The sequence below is a fragment of the Mesitornis unicolor genome, unplaced genomic scaffold, assembly GCF_000695765.1.
Source record: "Mesitornis unicolor isolate BGI_N332 unplaced genomic scaffold, ASM69576v1 scaffold28855, whole genome shotgun sequence".
Lineage (NCBI taxonomy): Eukaryota > Metazoa > Chordata > Aves > Mesitornithiformes > Mesitornithidae > Mesitornis > Mesitornis unicolor.
The window spans coordinates 1-19,632 of record NW_010185250.1 but is presented as its reverse complement, the minus strand read 5'-3'; the positions used below and the strand labels follow the sequence as shown (position 1 = coordinate 19,632).

General features: G+C 44.1%; 1 protein-coding gene across 1 annotated transcript in view; it reads right to left on the bottom strand.

Moving 5' to 3' along the window:
- The window catches only part of TJAP1 (tight junction associated protein 1 (peripheral)), a 36,158-nt gene extending 17,155 nt beyond the window's left edge, over nt 1-19,003 (bottom strand). Inside the window, exon 1 of the mRNA XM_010184784.1 lies at nt 18,929-19,003. The gene's annotated coding sequence lies outside the window, so the exon portion shown is untranslated. The remainder of the gene's footprint in view (nt 1-18,928) is intronic.
- Between the last annotated feature and the right edge of the window lie 629 nt (nt 19,004-19,632).

Genomic DNA, 19,632 nt, shown 5'->3' with positions numbered 1-19,632 from the left:
TCCTGCTTTTCCATACCAATTAACCTTGACTGTTAGGCAGAAACCTCTGCTCCCTGCATGGGAACAATTCCAAGAGCTATCAAGAAGAAGGGATCAGGCTAGCTGTTGAACAACAGGCCATCTAACATGCCCTACTTAACACCTAACACATTTCCAAAGAAAATGAAATCCCTAGACTCTACAGTCTTACATAGTCCTTGTTGAATGTAAATACCACCGGACATATCATGTGTCTGTCATACTCACTGCAACCTGCAGAAGGCTCTTACAAGTAATCAGAATTGCACTTTCCTTACAGTCCTGTTCCCTCCTTCCACAATGCAGAGACCCCAGTCCCACTCCATATCCTTAAGAATGTATTTTACTATCTACTCTTTGCTGTGTTAAGAGTAGCTTAGCTTCCTTAACCCTTTTATAAAAGCCAGGACAGATCAGCATTGGCCAAGAAACACTAACATCACTCACACGTAACTGAAATAGAATGCAACAGCTGATTAACAACTGAACAGGAACAGCACAGGAAGCAAAGGACCTGAATCCAATCCCCAGAAAGAATGTTAATGGAGAATAAAAATACCCAGGGGAGATTTTGACCAGGAAATGAACGCTAGTTTTCTAATGTATATAAAAGCATAGAACCACCTTTAATGGCTGCATCTGAAATTGCAGCTCAGCAAAAGGGCATTTGCCAAGTTACCTTTAGCACTGACAGCTACATCGGGGGCCAACGATGGCTTCTCACACCGAAATGCTGACACACAAGAAGCCCGTTTAGTTTGCTCAGTGATTCTGTTAGCTTGATCTCTTCGGTGTGTTCAGTGATCCTTTCAACTCTCACAAGTTGGTTTAGGCTGCTAACTTCCCGAGTCTCTTCATCTTTGCACTTCGGCTTTCATGTCCTTCTCCACTTTGTTTTCTTACCTGTGTTCTTTTAAGTCTTCCATGGGAAGACTTTTGGAGTATGTTTCTCAGATATTTAAAGAGATGTATACCAGGCCATTAGAAACCAACTGACAGAGATTAGAAGAACTCTCAAAAGTTCCTGAAAATAACTGTCTGGGCCCTGCTAGACAAAGCAAATCTTGATACTCTAACAACATGTATCTGGCAAAAATCTGGTAGATCACATTAGGGAAATTTGGAAGCCATGGATTAAACATTCTCAAACACAAGCTACAGAATGGCTACAGCAAGCAAACGTTTGAAGAGAAGTGAAGGAGGGAGTGGGTGAACATTTCTATAGAAAATCAACATGCAGGGAATTCCTTTCCCAGACCTCTGTCAGCTCCTGAGCTGTGTAGGAGGGGAAGAAAAGGAGAAGCAACAACAGAAAAATCATATATTACCTTCCAAGAGCATAAAATCAAAAGACATTTAATTAGGACAAGCTAGGAACAGCTTGAATTCTTCAACTACTGAGAAGTGGACTCACAGCCCCTGTAAGTATTCCCTAAGTCTTATACAACCCTCAGCAATTTATATCAGCAGTCCTCTTTGATTTCAGAAGTTCTAGGGAAACTACAGTCTCCAGGTCCTCAGTGCCAGGAACCGAATGTCACTGAGCTGTCCCTCTAGCAGAGAATATAGCAATGCTAGAGAATGCTCCATTACTGCGACCTACACACATGTCTCGATATGCTCTCCAAAAGAGCCTCTCTGCCTACAAGTCACAGGGGTGCACAGATGGCTAAAACACTATACACTATCTACACAGCCGTACAATGGAGCGAAGCACATTATTTACAAAGGACAGATGAACAAGTTGTTGCAGTGACCCAGCCCACAGCGCACCTGCAATGTTGAGGAGGCATTAAGTCCAGCCTTGATGCTTGCAGGTGCTGGCAAAAGCAAATTTCAAGAACTGAAACAGCTGCTTACAGCAGCCAGCTTTATTCTGAAATGCTATCACTACAACTGCACTTGTGGAGTAATTCACATGCCAGTTTTGTTCCCATAAAGCCTTCATTCGCAAGCAGAAAACAAGATGTATTGACTAGATTTATCCTTTTCAACAAGAAAGAGAACTGGCATCTACAGTACTTACATGGTAACTTCATCCTTGGCCATGAGTTTATATGTGCAGAAGTCACCATACATACTCAGGGGAGACAGTGACTGGGAAACAGCATCAAAATTGGGTGAAATTTCTCTAAAGCTCTGCCTAGCTGTAGAAAAACACAGCTCAAACCTGCTCAGCCATCTCAATCTTTTGAAACATGAAACATTTGTAAAGGTTTTGAGATGCTGCTTTTGCTGCATACACAGCATGCTAACCAGGTCTGCAGGTGCTTTTATTGGCAGGCTGAGGAGGAACCATAAGATAACGCTTCAAGGGTCTCACACCTGTATTAGACAAGAAAAAGCCTGATCTATAAGGAGGAGCAATCTACTCTAATCGAACACTATGGCTAAGAACAACCAGGTTGTACAAAGGCTTGCAATGATCAGCTCACCCATCCTCCACCAACATGCACCACAACAGGCTCTTTCATTCCACAATCACATGGCTCCAGCCACACACGACATACTGTTCAGCAAGTAATAAAAAGGATCGGCTTTTTCCCCAAGGTCTTGTCTTCATATACACTGTACTAAATTAAATTGACTTGAAAAATAATGTAAAGCGGTATAACCCTCCTGGGTAAATGTTCTTAATTCAGTTTAAGAGCACTTTGCATTCAATCAACTTAAGTTAAATAGATAGATACAAGACTCAAACTAAATTAAGGATGCCTATACAAGAATGCTGTACTAATATAATCACAGCTGTTTCTAATCTGATTGAGTTAAATCAGTACAACTTCCCTGCAATGGCAAAATCCTTAGCAATATTGAAGTTAACCCTTTTTTTGCCCTTTTCTGCTTTCAAAGAAAGCCTTCTTGCTGGGTTTTGCATTTGTTTGTTTGTTTTTAAAAGCACAACACAAAACAAACAAACAAAAACCCAGAGTGGTGCATCTCTCTTAGAATCAATATAAGCTAACCAAACTACACAAGGTGTACTAAGGTATTAAAAGTAGCGACATTTATATGACTTGAAATTTTTACTTCTCCTATGCCAACTCAATATCATAACAATGATAAGCATGAGGGGAAGGGTGATCACAAACAGTTGCACTGTACTCTGCTTTCCATACACCCACGCAGCTTTTGCTTGCTGATGTCCAACATACCTGGAGCAGTTCAGACACCTGGGAGGACACGTCCCCACTCTCTCATTCCTAAAGGTATGGCTCACCAACAGCTTATCTGAGTAAACTGTAGTGTGGAGTTAGAGCACGTTATCTAACTGCCCCCAGGCATGGTCTTACTGCTGCCTCTTTCACCAAAATATGAAGTACTCTTGCAAACCATGGGGTAAGCACATATACAAAACAAGTCTGAGGTCAAAAGATCTAATGTGCTACAAATCCACATTCTCATCTCCCTAGTTCCCACAGCATTTTCCCCTTAAAACATATTTGTCAAAATTAAATTCCAAAATTACCATTTCTCATTCAAAACTATCTGAACTGTTCCTCCTGAGTATCAAGACTTAATTTATCTTAAGTCTTCTGGTACTCTCACTTTCATTTCTACCTACTTCTTTAATCAGGTCTCTTCGAGCTCACTCCAACCTTCCTCACATCTACTCCAGCAACGCAACCATCACCCTCTGCTCACGGCCACCTTCTGCTGCTGTCTCTGAGCTACCATATACAGAACTAACTTCATCTCCAACACAAGTTTTCTACATTCATTGCAGAAAAACAAGAGTGAGAATACTCTCAGAGCTGCTTGCAGAGAACTAAATCCCTCACTGGCCTTCAGAAACTACATTGTGCCACAACTCTAAACAACACGGTAAGCTATCACTGTTGCTGAATACCAGGAGCAGCCATGCAATCAGAGTTGTAAGTCCATTTAATTTTTTTATTTTTTTTTAAAGAGCTATTTTGAATCCCTGATCACATGACAACATGGACTGTAAGTACACACAGGAGTTTAGTTGCTAAGGGAACCACACTTCCACATTTTCTATTTTACGAGATTTAAATTTCAACTCTCAAAGGGCTGCAGGCACATTTTCGCAATAAACTGTTTGGTCTTGAGTCTCAGATTCACACTGGTAGCTTCCAGCAGTTATACAGTGATGTGGCCCCACACCAGCTCTAGGATTCATGCTCACCATACAAACACACGCAATGAGGAAGGCAGGAACAATTTCCATTCCGTAAGTTAAAAAAAATGAGGCACCAAGAGAAAAAACAGCTCTGTGCACAGTTTTTGCATGAAATTCCATGTAAAAGAAAGCTGTTTTAAGAAAGGAACTATAGGAAAATTTAGCAAGACACACCTTACCTCTTGCACCTAAAATAGGACTGATCTGGGATAGAAAAGAGAAGAAAAATGTGCATGAGCTAAACACGTACCTGACAGCAATTGGGTTGAATAGCCTGCATTTCTTTGTAAGTACAAATAAAGCAGCAACTCTGTTCCAGTAGTAGGAGAACAATATTTGTACTATACTCAATTCACTCTGCTGCTGGGGTTTAATCCCAGCAAGAATCATTTTGGTTTAATTAGCTTTTCCCTAGCAGATGGTCAGATGTGAGAGGCAGAGAATGGTACAGGCTTAACTGTTGGGTGATTGTGCAGCTGCATCTGTAGCTGAACAGTTAAGCATGTCCAGGAGTCCAGCTGTAGCTTGCACGACACAGTCCATTTCTGCCGTCAGCCAAATGTCAGCTTCCTCTTTCTCCAGATTATATCAGAGGCACTACCCAAAGGCAGGCAAACAACTAACATGCAGTCTCACCATCAGCCCCTTTCTCAGACAAAACCCTCAAACCTTTATCAACTGAAAGTCCCCCTTTCTTTGGTGACAGAAGCACATTCAGAAGCATTGCCATGGAAACTTGAGCCATCCTCTGTGCTATTCATCAGAGGAGATCTTCTAGCACAGAAATATTTTATGATCCCTACAGCACCGAATACCGACAGCAGTCAGTATAATGAAGTAAAATTAGAGACTCAGGCATTGTGTGAGGATAGCAGTGGATCATTCCTCAACCAAGCTGCCTGATCCTCACTTCACCTCCAACAAGCAATAGCTCGTTATAGGCTGGCAGGGAAAAGCAGTGTAGCACCGAAACAGAAAAGGTGTTAGAGGAATAAACCTATCCAGCCAAAGGGAGAAAAGAGAAAGGGGTTCACAGCCTTTTCCCAAAGTTGATCACATCCCACCACTCTCCCTTCCCAGAAGCTATAAGTGATGTTGCTACTGACTTCTTTGCAAAGCAGGATTCCTACTAGACAGACACCTCTCGCTTAACCAAAGTCACAGCCATTTCCTACTCTGGAGACCACATCAACTCCACTCAGGCTCTGCACTCAGGCGCGATGTGGAGCATTAGAGCACACACACCTACACACTGGCAGTGTTCGTCTCAACAGGCCACAAAGGCAGAACAAGGAAAGGAGACTGCTTTCAAAAACATGCTTTGAGCCTCATAGATTCAGAGCCTGAGCCAAGGGCAGGAACAGGCACAAAACTTGTCTCAAGTCTGTAAACAATAGAGCAGCATGGCTCCTGAAGCAGAATGTAACCTTGGAGCATCTTCTCTCTTTTTTGTGGCGTGGTCCTGTAGTTAATCTGCCTCAGTTTGCCTCTTTTTTTTTGTTGGTTTTTTTCAAGCTTTTTTTTTTTTTTTTAATTATTCTCTTAGATTTCAGCACCACTGAACTGCTGAGACATTTTATTCTGAGAGTTCGGTCACAGAAACACAACACAGTTTAATCCAGCTTAGAAAAAACAAACAGATCCACCCACCCAGCTTTCATTGGTGACCTCTATAAAGCACGCGATGCCTATGGCTCTTCTCTCCCCATTCACCTTCCGTCAGTCCTTTTAACAGCAGGATCCTAACTACAGCAGAGGGGACCCCCACCTCCACGCCCTGCTCTACAGGCTGTACCTGAGGAGGCTGCACTGCTTGTCCTTCTGTACATGCTGTATTGCACCTCCTAGGTTCACCTTCCTCCCTTGAGAGGGATAACCACAGACCCGGACCTGAGACCAAGCAGGGCTGCTTCAGCTCTTCCCTCAGACGCAACCCCTCCTCAGGGCACAATCAGAGCTTTCAGCAGCCATCTCCTGCCACATTTGTCATCATTGTGAGCGCCACTGCTGTTCTTCAGCTGGAGCTAATAATGAACATAAATTGTCCCAAGGGGCAATTGCAGCTGAGACCCAGCACTTCAGTTTTACCACAAGGTCAGCTTGTCCAGATGAGCACTACATCCCTGCCCAGCATTGCTCTTGTAAAACTGGTCTTTACCCATGTTATCCTTTGGGATAGCATAAGCCCATTAATTATTCTGGGGTTAAGGAATAACATCTCCTTTTTAGCAGTGAAGACAAGCTCTTCACCCTCACAGGGCTCCTCCCTGTAGACCTCCTGTGAGAAAGCTCTTTGCAGCTCTACAGAGAGAAGCTGGGAATGAGAGATAACTGAGCTGCAAGTGAAGTCACTTATCCTCAGAGGGGCTCTAATTGAGCGCAGAGGATGATCAGCCCCAGATATCCCAACAAAAGCAAGCCACCATGTTCCAGGTACCCCCTTTTTTTTTTTTTGGTTGGCCAAGTGTCAGGCTAAACTACAGGCAAAGACCACGGATGACTGCCAGTGCATTGCCAGGCAGATGTTATAAACATAAGGTATCTGACCAGCCTCAACAGCAAGCTGTTCACTCATGCCTTCAGCTTCGTGCAGCTGCACAAGCTCACAGGGTCTGTGACTCCAGACCAAGGAATGTCTCAACAGGAGAAACACCACATCTGCTCCTGGCTCAGGGTGCCCCAGGATCAGACAAGTTCCCAATTTTACTGTCCAGCGGTAGCTCTGCTTTCTGCTCCCTGTTCCACCAGGGGGAGATCTAGCTACTTGGTGAGGGTTGCTACTCTACCCAGAGGAGCACACCTCCTCAGCAGAGGTATTTGGGACTGGACACCAAAGCACAGAGATTTGGTTTCCAACAGTCCTGAAGGTCAGCAGGGAAGCCAAAACCAGGTACTACAGATTTTTGTCTCCACAACATATCAAAACTCACTGACAGGAAAGAAGAAGGCCAAGAACCAGCCCTCCTTCCTCCTTAGCCAATGTCACATCCATTTCATTCTGGCTACCTTACTCCTTTCCTGTCAATCCAAAAGTGACAGCAGAAGCAGTATTTAATCCTAAACAAGACCTCCATTTCTGCAGCTGTAGCCTGTATCGCACAACAAAGCTGAAATGCCCAATGATTAAACACACTGAAGTGTCCTATCAAGAACATTCCACATAACCCATTTTTAGACTTATATTTTGCTACACCTCACGATGCCACAGGGCATATTGTTCAATTTGGCACTGCAGAACAGAGGAAGTAAAATGAAGATTCAGGCAACACACTTTCTTGTCAGCACCCAAGCCCTAAAAGTCAGGTACAGAGCCAGTGGCAACTAGTTTGAAATAAAATTAACATTTTACATGAAATCACAAAAGTGAGAATCTGAATACCATTGTGGAACAGTTAGAAAGTAAGAGTATTTTGCAACAAGTAACATTCCCATAATCACCTGTCATCAGGATTCTGCTTTCAAAAGTGATACAACCGTCTCAAGGGAGGGTGTCATGGACCAGTCTGGTAACAGTAGCTCTGCAGCAACTGATCCAGAGATTGTAGTAACAGCTAAAAAGCAAAAACTATGCTGTAAAGCCAGAGCACTTCTGAGAGTCAGTTCTTTCAATGCCTGCTACTGTCTAAGGATGGCAGTAGGGAGGTCTTCTGCAGAAGGCTAACTTTAATGTGGAAATAATTTCAGGCTACTAGAAATTGCCAGAAGGGAAACTGCAAGTCTCAAAGATCAAAGCAAACTGGGTAATAAAGTGAACAGTCCAGGACTTACCCAGGGGACAGAAGATGCTCTACTGTTCTTCCCATAAGCCTTGCCCATGGGCTGCCCATACTGACACTGCCAAAAGGGACCACATTTCCCTGTGCCAGGCAAATGAAAAATTTACATAAAAAGGACCAGAATTCCTTACATGATAGGAGCACAGAAAACTAGTGACCATTTCTCACAGACATCATGTCAAGGACCCCAAAACAATGCATCTGCATCCTGATCTCCCATCCCACACCAAGCTTCCAGTCCTCATCTCTTGAGGCACCAGCCAGAAAAAGGAAGCTTTTCCAGAAGAAGCTGGAGCAGCTCAGCTGCAGTGCATACATGTAAGAACATTTACCCACTGACTGGGGGAAGCACTCGTGCCATGGTCAAATCTCAGAGCCATTCCATCTCCAGGCAGACATCGCAGGCACAGTTTGTACTGAGCAGAGCTTGACGGTATGGACCACTCAATCATCTACGGATTGCCAAGAGCACACAGGCTGCAAGGGGGACAAGCCAACCTTAATTGGCCTTATCAGTGTAAATTAAACCCTACAACACACCCAAGCAAACAGGCAGTTCCTTTGGAGGAGCAGGCATGAGTTATTTTGCTGCAGCTATAAAGGAAACATTGCTGCTAGGACATGCCCCTGGAGTGATTGTGCCGCTTAGTTCTCCCGCTGCATTCCTGGGGTTGCTTAGCATGGACTCAGCTCCAGCCTTTCCACAAGCAAGAAGTCTGAACCCTGAATGCCATCTGCAAACACAGCCAAACTCCACCTCCTGCATGCCTGCAGGGCACCAGGTGTGGCCAGGAATGGCACAAGCTACACACTAAACACACCTTTGATGTGGAGCTGAAAGCACGTAGCCAGGGGGCATGAACAGCACGCCGCCCGCCGCCGTGCTGACTCCCAGTGCAGGAATGTGGCTGCAACCACAGGCCAAGGAAGGCAAACACATTGCATTCCTCACCAGGCAGAGAAGGAAAACAAGCAGCAAGCCCACACACCCACCACGCTGACACCCGCCATGCTCCCCACGCACGCGAGCCCTGCCACTGCCGAGACCCCAACTGCTTCAGCCTCTAACTCATCTGTGGGAGAGTCCTCGGGTTCTCCAGGCAACTTCTCGACCCATGGAGCAGGAGAAACAGAGCAAGGCAGGAGAGTGATCAACTGGGCAGGGGGAGGAGAAAAGCTACCACCAGGGCTGGGAAGTAACCATGTTCCAGGGCAGGAACAGAGAGCTCCGTGCAGTAGCCTGGGAAGGGAATTTAACTGATTTTTCCTATAAAACAAGGGGCAAACATAACACCGAGCCTTGCTGAGCTATGAGGGCAGAGCTGAACAGGAAGCTGACTTTGGGCATCAAGGGTGCTTGGAAGGATCCAGGCCTCTTTCCACCCCCAGGAAACCACTCTAAGTCAAGTCGCTTCTCAGAGATGCAAGTACTTACTCATGACACAAAAATCCTTAGTAAATACTGTCCCCAGAAACAGATCTGATCTTCACTGCACATTATTCTCCACCTACAGCACTGACACCTGGTCACTTACATGATCAACAGAAGAGAGACTCAAAGTACAAAAACCCAATAAGTCAGGTAACCGCTTGTCTCGGGACCTCACTGCTTCAGACTCATGAGCAGACCCTACGCTATAGTCAGAAAACACTGCTCCTCCATCACACGGCGCTGCTACAAATCCCAAAGCTTTCAAAGAATTCATGGTTCCCAAACACAAAGCTACTCTAAAAAATAGTTGTCAGCAGCATTCTCAAGTCCCACGAAAGGAAGGCTGCATTCTGACCTCCAGGTTCTGAATCTGCACTTACTTTGTGTAATACAATTAAACATCGACCCACTCCTAAAAACCCATTGCCCAGTGCTAAGGGCCAATGGTGAGATTTAATAGCCAATGCTCTCTCAGTGCCAAGCTGGAAAGCCAACGCTCTTGTGAACACTGTGGCAAGAATATACCCCACTTGAACCTTCACCAGTATCCCAAAGGCTACCAAAAAGAGCTTCTATCTGCCGTGCTTCACAGAGTATGTTCTAGACCTACAGAGCAAAGCACAGGAATGTCAGAAAAGAGCAGGATTTCATCAGGTAAAATGACAGAAACTATTTAACACAAGCAAAAATGGCAGAATACATACTCCCTTCTAATTTCCAAGAACCAAAAAGCACACACATGGAGAGAGCCCTGTGCTGTGACTGCACAAAACAGTGCCAGCAAATTTAAGGAACACCAATGAAGGGTTGAAAACCACTGTGATCTTTGGGGAACCTGAAAGGGGAAAGGTCAATGTAGCCACAAGCTTCAGAAACATGTCGATGCATCTAGAAAGCTGCCAGAGCAGGGACGGTTTAAGGCTGCTCCACACACCACACATGCATTTCAAGGCCCTCACCAAGGGGAATGGTCCGGCATTAGGTAACAAGAACAAACCAGATTAAGTACACTAGACTTTCCCATGTCCATTAAAATTCAAGTCCTCAAGCTATGTAGTCCCTTCCAAGCCAGTAAGGTAGGCTGCCACAGTAGCTCCAGAATTTCGAAGAAAGAGGCATGAGAGGCCAGATTTACCAATAAATGTGTATCCAAAGTTATAAATAGAAGCCTAGCAGGATTTACAAAAGCACCCAAACAGATTAGGTGTCTAAATCACCAAATGCAGGAGAAAGGTCTCCTCCACTTCTAACCACTCCATACCTCTCCAACACATTTCACAAGAAAACCCATTTCAGAGAGGACGGAAGCCCCTGCTGCTCTGCAGGCTGCCAAGGGCCACCCCTATGCAATCCACTTCGACAGTGACGGCACTCAAACTCCCACAAGTTTCAACAGTGTAACCTGCAATGGCTGCAGCTCTGAGAGAATGTAGGTCTGCCCGCTTCCTAAAATAGGACCTGCTCCTTCAGCCTCTCCTCTCCCTTCCCCCACCACATCTTTATTTTTCATAGACTTAATACTGTTTCAAGGCACAACCCTCATCCTGCCACCGGTGGGCGGGTGAGTGGGGGAAAGGGGCCCTTTATAATTGTAGTGTTGCAATCTGCCAGCCCGGCCAGGCGGCCTGTTCCCGCCTGCACCGTATTAAATACCTTATAACTGATTATACCCCCATGGGGCATGATTAGCAGTCTTCAGAGAACAAAGTCTACTTTCATAAGAATAAGAACAGACACGTACTGCTAACCTACTCCACAGCTGGGCAGATGAGGAAACAGGGGAAAAAAGGAGGGTGTGTGGGGGGGAGAGTTAACTGTACTACTAACCCTATTCTTTCCTTCCCTCCCCTATCCCAGCATCTCCAAGGTGAGATTTCCACTGCCCTGAATTGTTCCCTTCAGACCTACCCCAGAAGATTCAGGTAATGTAAGTTCATAAACAAACTGCCACCTGTGGAAGTCAGACAAAGTCCTAACCTGGAGAGGGAAGGCTTGGAGGCAAGCGGATTGAGCTTTGCTCTGGGTGACAGCAATTCCTTCACATCAGTTCCCAGGAAAAGGGAAGGGTGAATTCCAACATCAGCATCAAAAACAAGAAGAAAGAGGGAAAGCTTGAAATGCGATCACATACCCACACCCCTCTTTAACCTCTCTATATATTTGGAAAGTCTATATAAGTAAAAGCAAAGCATCTAATTCAATCTGGAGGCTAAAAGCCCTCAGATTCAGGTGTTTGGTTTTGTTGGATTTTTTCTTATGGGGAGAGAGGAGGCAGCAAACACAAGGAAAGCCCTCTCCACCCGAGACAGATAATAGGGATCCCCAAATATACACACACAGTCCATACACATTGCCGCAACAAAGAACCAGGCTGATGGAAACATAGCCAATCTGACACGAAATGACCTACAACTCATTAGCAGGTGCCTTCCAAATCTGAAATGCCCACACAAACAGCCACAAACATTACTTGGTGCTATCTGGCCTTCATCTCAGCAAAGAGCTGAGGAATCAGACCGTACAGCCCTTCACCAAAAGGAGTAAGGAAAATGGAGGCAACTCGTAGGCACAAACAAGCCTAGGATGAGTCCTTCCAGCTACTTCTCCAAACCTAGGACAGAGGAGAGCTCCAGGAAAATGGTTTTAATTCAGAGGGACATCTGTGCAGTAGCTTCAACAAAATAGTAACTCTTCCAACCATGTGGTTTTGGAAACAACTCACCTGCTTTACGCAGAGCCCCCTGGCTTTGCCCATGGCCCCGGAGATGCTCGTGGTATGGTCTGGAAGCACTTGTTTTCAGCTGATGCATCCAGAAAGGGTCGCCTTGCTGACCCATTCCACACAGATTCTTACCCAGCACACCCAAGAAAGGATTTGTTGATGGAGACACCAACCCAGCTAAAAATAATGTAGCTGCTTTACTCAGCAGCTGGTCCTTCAGCCAGCACATAGTATCTGAACTCTACTTTCTCATCTCATTTGTATAGCAAAATCTGCCTATTCTCTTTATTACAGAAAGACCTGAAGGCACCAACTGACTTTAGGCTCTGAAATACTCAGCATTGATGTAAAAGCATCAATACATCTGGAGGTATCAATCAGGTTGTGCTTCCAGGGCTTGGACAAATGGGAGGTTTCACCATAAACACAAGTTAGTCATTAGAAGCTCCAGAAGGTAATTTAAGTTATCACAGCCAGCACAAAAATAGTATTACTTTGGGAGTTGAAGTTGCAAAGCTGTAATAAATTCAAGTAACACAGTAAAACTTTTTATAAAAGCTGAAAATTAGTTGTGAAGCCCCAGATGGCCTTGTACGCAATTTGATTCTGCTACCACAGGCTATCAAAAAGGAAACCACTCTTCACACTAAAAAAAGACCCAAAAACCCTACCATCTTTCAGCTCTGAGGAGACAGAAGCAGTTTGCTTGCATTTTGTGCAAGTATATATACACACACAAACATACAATATAGAGAAATAATAAATATATAAATAGAATTTTTAAAAACCCATACAGCTAACAAAGAATTGTTCAGTCACCCTGGGCAGCTGTCAATCAGGCATCTGAGCTCAAATTGGGGCACTGCAATCCAATGCTTTCCCCTGGCTGTCGTACTTTCACAGATACTGTCCACCCACGCCCATTCCCAGAGTAAATTGCTTTCCACTGCAGAGAAGCACTCCCACTATTCCGATACCGGCATTCACCACCAGGGCAAGAGACCCTAATTTAGCCCCACACAGGCCTTCTGCAAACTGCTAATCCCCAATACACAGCTGTTTTTCAAATACACGGGCATGAGCAAACCATAAACGATTTATGGCGCGTGGCAGGAAGACTCCTGGCTCCCTGCGTAGGCGGGGTTTTGGGACAAGATCATGCTTGGACTAATGTTTATATTGCAAGTTGTCAGTCAGGTAGTAAATCATCTCTGGAGCTGCATAGCAATACAGCTTTCCCCATCCAGCTGGAGCCTTGTCACTGAATCCTGTTACAGCCATTTCAGATATACTTGGCAACTTATTTACCAAGGCATCATCTAATCAAGGAAAAATGGATACATTTGTAAGTAGACTATATTGAAATTCTGTAGCCCAGCAAGGGTGATTTGCTTTCAGGAATCAATCCAACCTGGTATGAGAAGCTTCCCAAAAATGACACTCCATACTAGCCCTCAAAGAAATTGGACATGGTACCTACACAGACATCTACTAACAGATTATATCGCCAGCAAAATGTAGTTACCTGAGAAAAGCCCTCTAAGCAAAGTTTAATTTCCTAGAATTTACATAACCATAGTGCAAGCAATGCTTAGAAATTCAATTCTAAAACTTCAAGTAATAAATTTTTCATACTTTAGTGCATGAGACACTTTCTGCTCAGAAAAATGAAACCACTTAAAGGTAGGATGTGAACTTGGAGACCCTTCTCAAGAAAGGTTACTTAAAACAACACTAACAAATACCCTGCTATTTTCCATCATTTTCTTTTCCCTCATTTAAAAGGGCTGTACGCATAATACACTGGGTACAGATTTCCCACATGTAAAAGGGAAGGGGGAAGAGTTCTCAAAAAGGAAAAAAATATTAAAAAAACCCACAGAAATAAAAACAGAACAGTAGAATTAACTGCAATCATTTTTCAGTTATGTGAGATAGAGCTGACAGACCTCAAGTCATATCCCTAGAATATTTTTAACCTTCCTGTTGGGCAACAGCAGAGTCCTCACTAATGAACAGCAAAGCTGCAGGATGAAATCAGATTTAGGAGACAATGAAGCCAGGGAATCTTTGGGAACTGTATAGAGCTTGTACAGCAAGACATATTCAGGTCTAAATGCAGTTACCTTGAGTAGCATATGTTAAAATAATGGTCAAAAGCCTTACTGCCATAATGATTATCTAATTACTGTCTCGGGAAAGTAACATTCTTTTGAAATAAATGCCATAAAGTAAAACTCGCCTGAGGTTTCTTATGAGCCTAAGTGTGATTCCCTAATAGAGAAGCTACCTCATTTGTCCCTTTTGATTTCAGAACCATTCATGCATGAGTGTTACATTAATGTAGCTGAACAACTAGGACTTTAAACACAAGAGTAAGAAAATCCAGTTATGACTTCTACAACATTGCCAAAGCCAGCTTTATTGCAGAGCCAAAATACAAATATAGAACTCAGCCAAACACACAGACATCAGTTCTGAATTTGCTGACCCCTAGAAATCAGAAATTTAAGCCAGTTCTCTCTTGCCACTAGCAGCAGGTCAGATCCTCTGTGCCTAAAAACCAGCCTAACCGTTGCAGGAATCCTTACTTTCCAGTCCTGACCCATTTCACTTTCTCAGCATCACAAAACCTCTGTGAAAGTCAGTAACCCTTTACTCACAGTCATTATGCCTGCCACAGAAGGGTTATGTTCTGCCCTAAAGTTCATTTTGTTCCCAGAACAGCCCATAGGGAGGGTATCCATACAGGGATCTCAAGGTTTGCATGACCTGCTCCTAGCTCTGAACCCCCCCACACACACACTTTCCTTCAGGAGCCTCCCCTGCACTTAGGCAAACGCTACAAACAAACATCATTTTATACATATCTCCCTACCACTGCCACTTACTTTTGTTAGCCTGTCCACCAAATCGAATTTATGCCTACTTGACCAAGCAGCACTGATGAATCTCTTGATCCTCAACACAGATTGGACATGAGCACAGGACACAGACCATGTCTTTCCAGACAGTAATACTTATTGGCTCACGCTACAACATACTGGATTCTCGCTTGAACAACCTTAAAAAGCCCTTCCTTTCAGCTGACTTCCAGACTAAAGTCCACTACAAGACTGCAACGTGGAGAGGCCAAACTCCACACATTCTTTTCCCCCTCATAAGCAGGGGCAAGAAGCACAAAGCACTTTTCCTGACCATTTGGTGCGAAGAGAATACTTACATGCCTTCACATTTATGAATAAGACAGTCCTCATCTGTGGACTGCAATATCTTTCCAAGAAGACTGCTCTCCACAAGCTTAAAATCCTCAACTACCAGGCCTAATCAGAGCAGCTGGAGTGCTCTGTGGGCTTGTTTTTTGGTTGGTGGTTTTTCTTCCCCCTAATGCAGTTATCACAAGAAGAAAGGTTAGTGGGCAACCTAACATAGCCAATAAGCATGATTCAATACCTTGTCTCTGACATAGGCCAATACAAGGTGGTTTAGAAGATGGAGCAAGAAGCCCTAGTGGACAGTTATGGAACAAACTGCCCTTTCTTCAAACCTTTACCTGTTTGAGATCAGGTTATGTCTGAAAAATACACCTTCTAAAATGAGTTCCTTAGCTAAAGCAAGTCTGAACATTTCCACTTATAAGTGCTTGATCTTTTCTGAATCCCGCTCAGCTCTTAGCCTCAGTGCTATTATGTGGTAGTGAATTTCCACAGATTAGACATCATGTGAAAATACTTTAAAATCATTATTCAGTTTGATGCCTATCAGTTTCACTGAATTGCACTCACCTCAACTGAAGAACACATTCCAGCCCCTTCACCTCTGCACAGCCGTCTTCCTCAGGCTTGGCACGCAGCATCATTGAAAAGCAGAGGAAAACTGAGCCCACCCAAGTGATGCTTATTCTGCATTCCAACCATTGCAATGCTATTCTCACACTTCTACAAGGCCTTTCATGCCATTTCCTTCCTAAGCATAGCTCCCAGGAGGACACTACAGAGAGGGCAGCTCATGTCATTCCAAATATGAGGCAGCCTGCAAGCTGCTGCTCTTGGCCCATTGTGTCTCAGCATATGAGCATTAATACCATACATGAATGTTCTAGCAATGAAAAGAACAATTTCTGTGTCTGGAACAAACAAGCAGAAAAAAAAGATAAAAGATTAATGAAAGTCAAAAAAACAGACAGATAAGGCACTACAAGCTCTGGAAACAAGCACATCACTCCTGGGAAGGAAAGAAAGTGTGGGATCTCAGAGCGCCCACTCATCTTATACAAGGCAGGGCCTGACTTACACTCTATAGCAATTTTACCGTTCTACAGAATACACAGGACAGTGGATCACACAGTGGTCAGCTTCATTTTGAAGCCACAGCTTGGAATATCCTTTTCATCTTTCCTCCACCAAGCTTTATTTACTAAAGCACACAACATCACAGTATCCACGCATCTTATAGACACTTATGGACTCTTCCTCAAATCCCCAATAAGATGGGTATTAATTGTGTTTTGCAACCAAAGAATGAAGAGCAAAAAGCTGTAATGATCCAAACACGTTCACACAATAAATCTGTGGCAGAAATTAGGTATCCTACATGGCAGTTCAGAATTCTGAATGCACAGCCATCCTTCCCCTCCAACCAGCTGTAAAGGTACTTCAATTTTAAAAAGTAACATTCTTCCTGCTACAGTTACAGCCAGCCAATCTAGATCTAAGGAAAAGCGCTCAAGTAGGGGAACTGGCAGGGAAACAGGATGGACGATTTCATGCCCTAAGGCATTAGTCCTGTTTGCAGAGATCACGTGTGTAGTTCCTTTGCAGTCCTGTGTAAAATGAATTTCAGAGAGGATCATATTTACCCAGTTACTAGTAACTTGAAATACACACAGTTAGCACAAATGCCACAAGCTCTCACTCTGTAGCTCAAGGTGTCATACTAACAAGGGATGTCTTCCCAGCCAAAGCCTTCCAGCAAGGAAATGAACGTTCCCAGCTTTAGGACTTTAAATTTACTCGCAAAGCATCAACCAAGTCAAACAGCCAAGAAAATCTGCTCTATTACGACAATCCCAGTTCCTGGCAACGTCAGCCAAACAAGCAGAGATGAGTGAAAAAGGTATCAAGCCAAGTCTGCATTTCTTAGCAGAAGAATCCTGCCCTCAAACTGTATCACATGCAGACTCATTTGAGACCCACACACATTGCATTTCTGCCAGCAATATGAAAGGCAGAGGGTTATCAGCCACTTCTACACCATTCTTGTCACACTGTGCTGTAAGAGCTAGGCCCTTGCTAACAAGGGTGCAATACAGTAAACTCAGTATGATCTAACCATTTCTCAGGACTATGGTGTAGATATGGTGACACATGGAAATCTCAGAGAGTCCAATTTTCAGTGGATCCTCCGTAAAACACAGCAGACACTTTAACAGGTTAGGGAGCTCACCTTCAGAAAAATCACCAGCCTCCATGACTCACAAACATCAAGTCTACTTCAAACAACTACCAAAAAATATAGTCACAGTTTACTGAAACGTCTTTATTTTGCTATTGTTCAAACAGCTTGGCTTTCTTCGCCTTTTCAAAAGCACTTTACGTGCCACAAATCCTTTCTCCAAGCCAGCTGTGGTAGCATTCACACCAGCGCATTGATCAAAAATCACTTGTCCCATCAGATCTTATTTGTCTGGCTCTGGGACAAAAAGGGGGCAGACCTCTTTTAAAGCTATAGCCTATTTCCCCTACATACTTGTACTTACAGTGAATCACAGGGAAAAGAATTCAGGGTTTGAAAGCTGTAAAGCAAGTGACTTAGCAGCAGCCAGCAAACTACTTGAAACAGATTGGAAAAGAATGCAAGGTCATTTTTGGCTCAGAAAGCTGGTTTGAGGAGACAACGGGTCTTGGCATGTCCCTCATCCCCTCCTGACCCAATTCCTTGTTCATATTAAGGATGAAAAGAGTAATGGACTGCACTTTAGAACTGCAGCTGGCCCTGCTGAAATGCATTCCCATGATTTAAAGAGCACTGGGTGCCTGCGAAGGAATAGAAAGTCAAAAGCTTCTGATATCACAGCCAAGACTCGTTAGCTTAAATGCCGACTTAACACCCAGAAGCTGAAACATGCTGTATGTAAAGCACTGTTGGGATACAAATGCTTTCTGCAGTGATTCACCAAGAAGTGAAGAAAAGAGAAAGGAGTTGTACTAAAAGTGATTTGCCAAGTAACTGAAAGGTATGAACAACTCAAAGGATCCAGTTACTGAGTACCAAATAGGTGTCCCTCTAAACTGGATCCCAACAGTGAGTTCAGGAGACAACAGAAAGGCCAGTGCTACACGTGCACCACCCATCAGGGATCAGTTAACATACAAGTGGAAAAAACAACGTGCTGGAAGAAATAATCTAACAGAACAGAGGAGCCCTAGAATTACCAAACTCTGGCATCACAATTACTGCAAGAGCAGGACCACTGGAAAGGATTTCAGTGGGATTCTGGCTGGGTAGACCTCTTGTGATTACACAGAGAACACATATTTCAGCAGTGGCAGAACAGACTTGAGACTGCTTCTCTGGATGTTGCCTAAAGAGCACTCACTGGCTTACATCTTTAACCGAGCTTTTCTTTCCAGGGGCTCTTACTGATTTTTTCAGAGTCACATCCATTTCATTGACACCCCGAGCCTCTCAATTCAGGCCATGTAGGCCTACTATGATGCAGAGAACATCACAGAAAGGGCTTCAGGTATGTAGTTCACATATTCTCAAAAAATTCAGGTAGGGTGATCAAAAGAACACAGTCTGACTCAGCATCAGCTTATTCCTGGCTTTCTTACCTGCTGTCTGATGCTTCAACAAGGATTCATTGCTTCCTCTTACGTAGGCCCTTTATCCCTGTTTCTTCTCTGAATCTGTAAAACAGAGATGTGTACCTCTGAAAAGCTTTCTCTGGCACAGAACTATCTACATTTGATGCATGTTTCTCTACAGTGGACAACCTCCACCTGGCATCTCTCAGATCTAGGTCATTCTCAGCCTTGTCAGATTTGTGTATCATTTACACACACTGGTGCCTACCAATCTCCTGTCCATCTAAAACCCTGTTGATTAGGACTCAATCTTTTAGTCTGCTCTGTGCAGTGTGCTCAAGTCCAGAACCAGATGCAGTTTAGTATTTATTGTTCACCTGTTTTTCTTTAAAGTCTTCCCATATTCCCAGGGGCTGCTCACTAATTCTATGGAAGAAAGCATCCCTCATACTAGAGTGTCCAGGCTGGTAGAGAATTTCCCATTCTCCCCTGCCAGGTTTGGCACCAGGGCAGTGCTGCTCCCTCCCTTCCAACACTGCCTGCCAGTCATACTCCAGTTCCTTAACACACATATGCTGGCCCAGACTTGTTCCACTTCACAGCTCCTGCTCCAGCGACGCTCCTTGCACAGGTACTGCCTTCTCATCCTCCACACCACCTACCCCTCCATCACCCAGACAAGGCTACATCCTGCAGTCCGCCCTTCAGCTTTCCTGCCCGCTCTGCTCCCC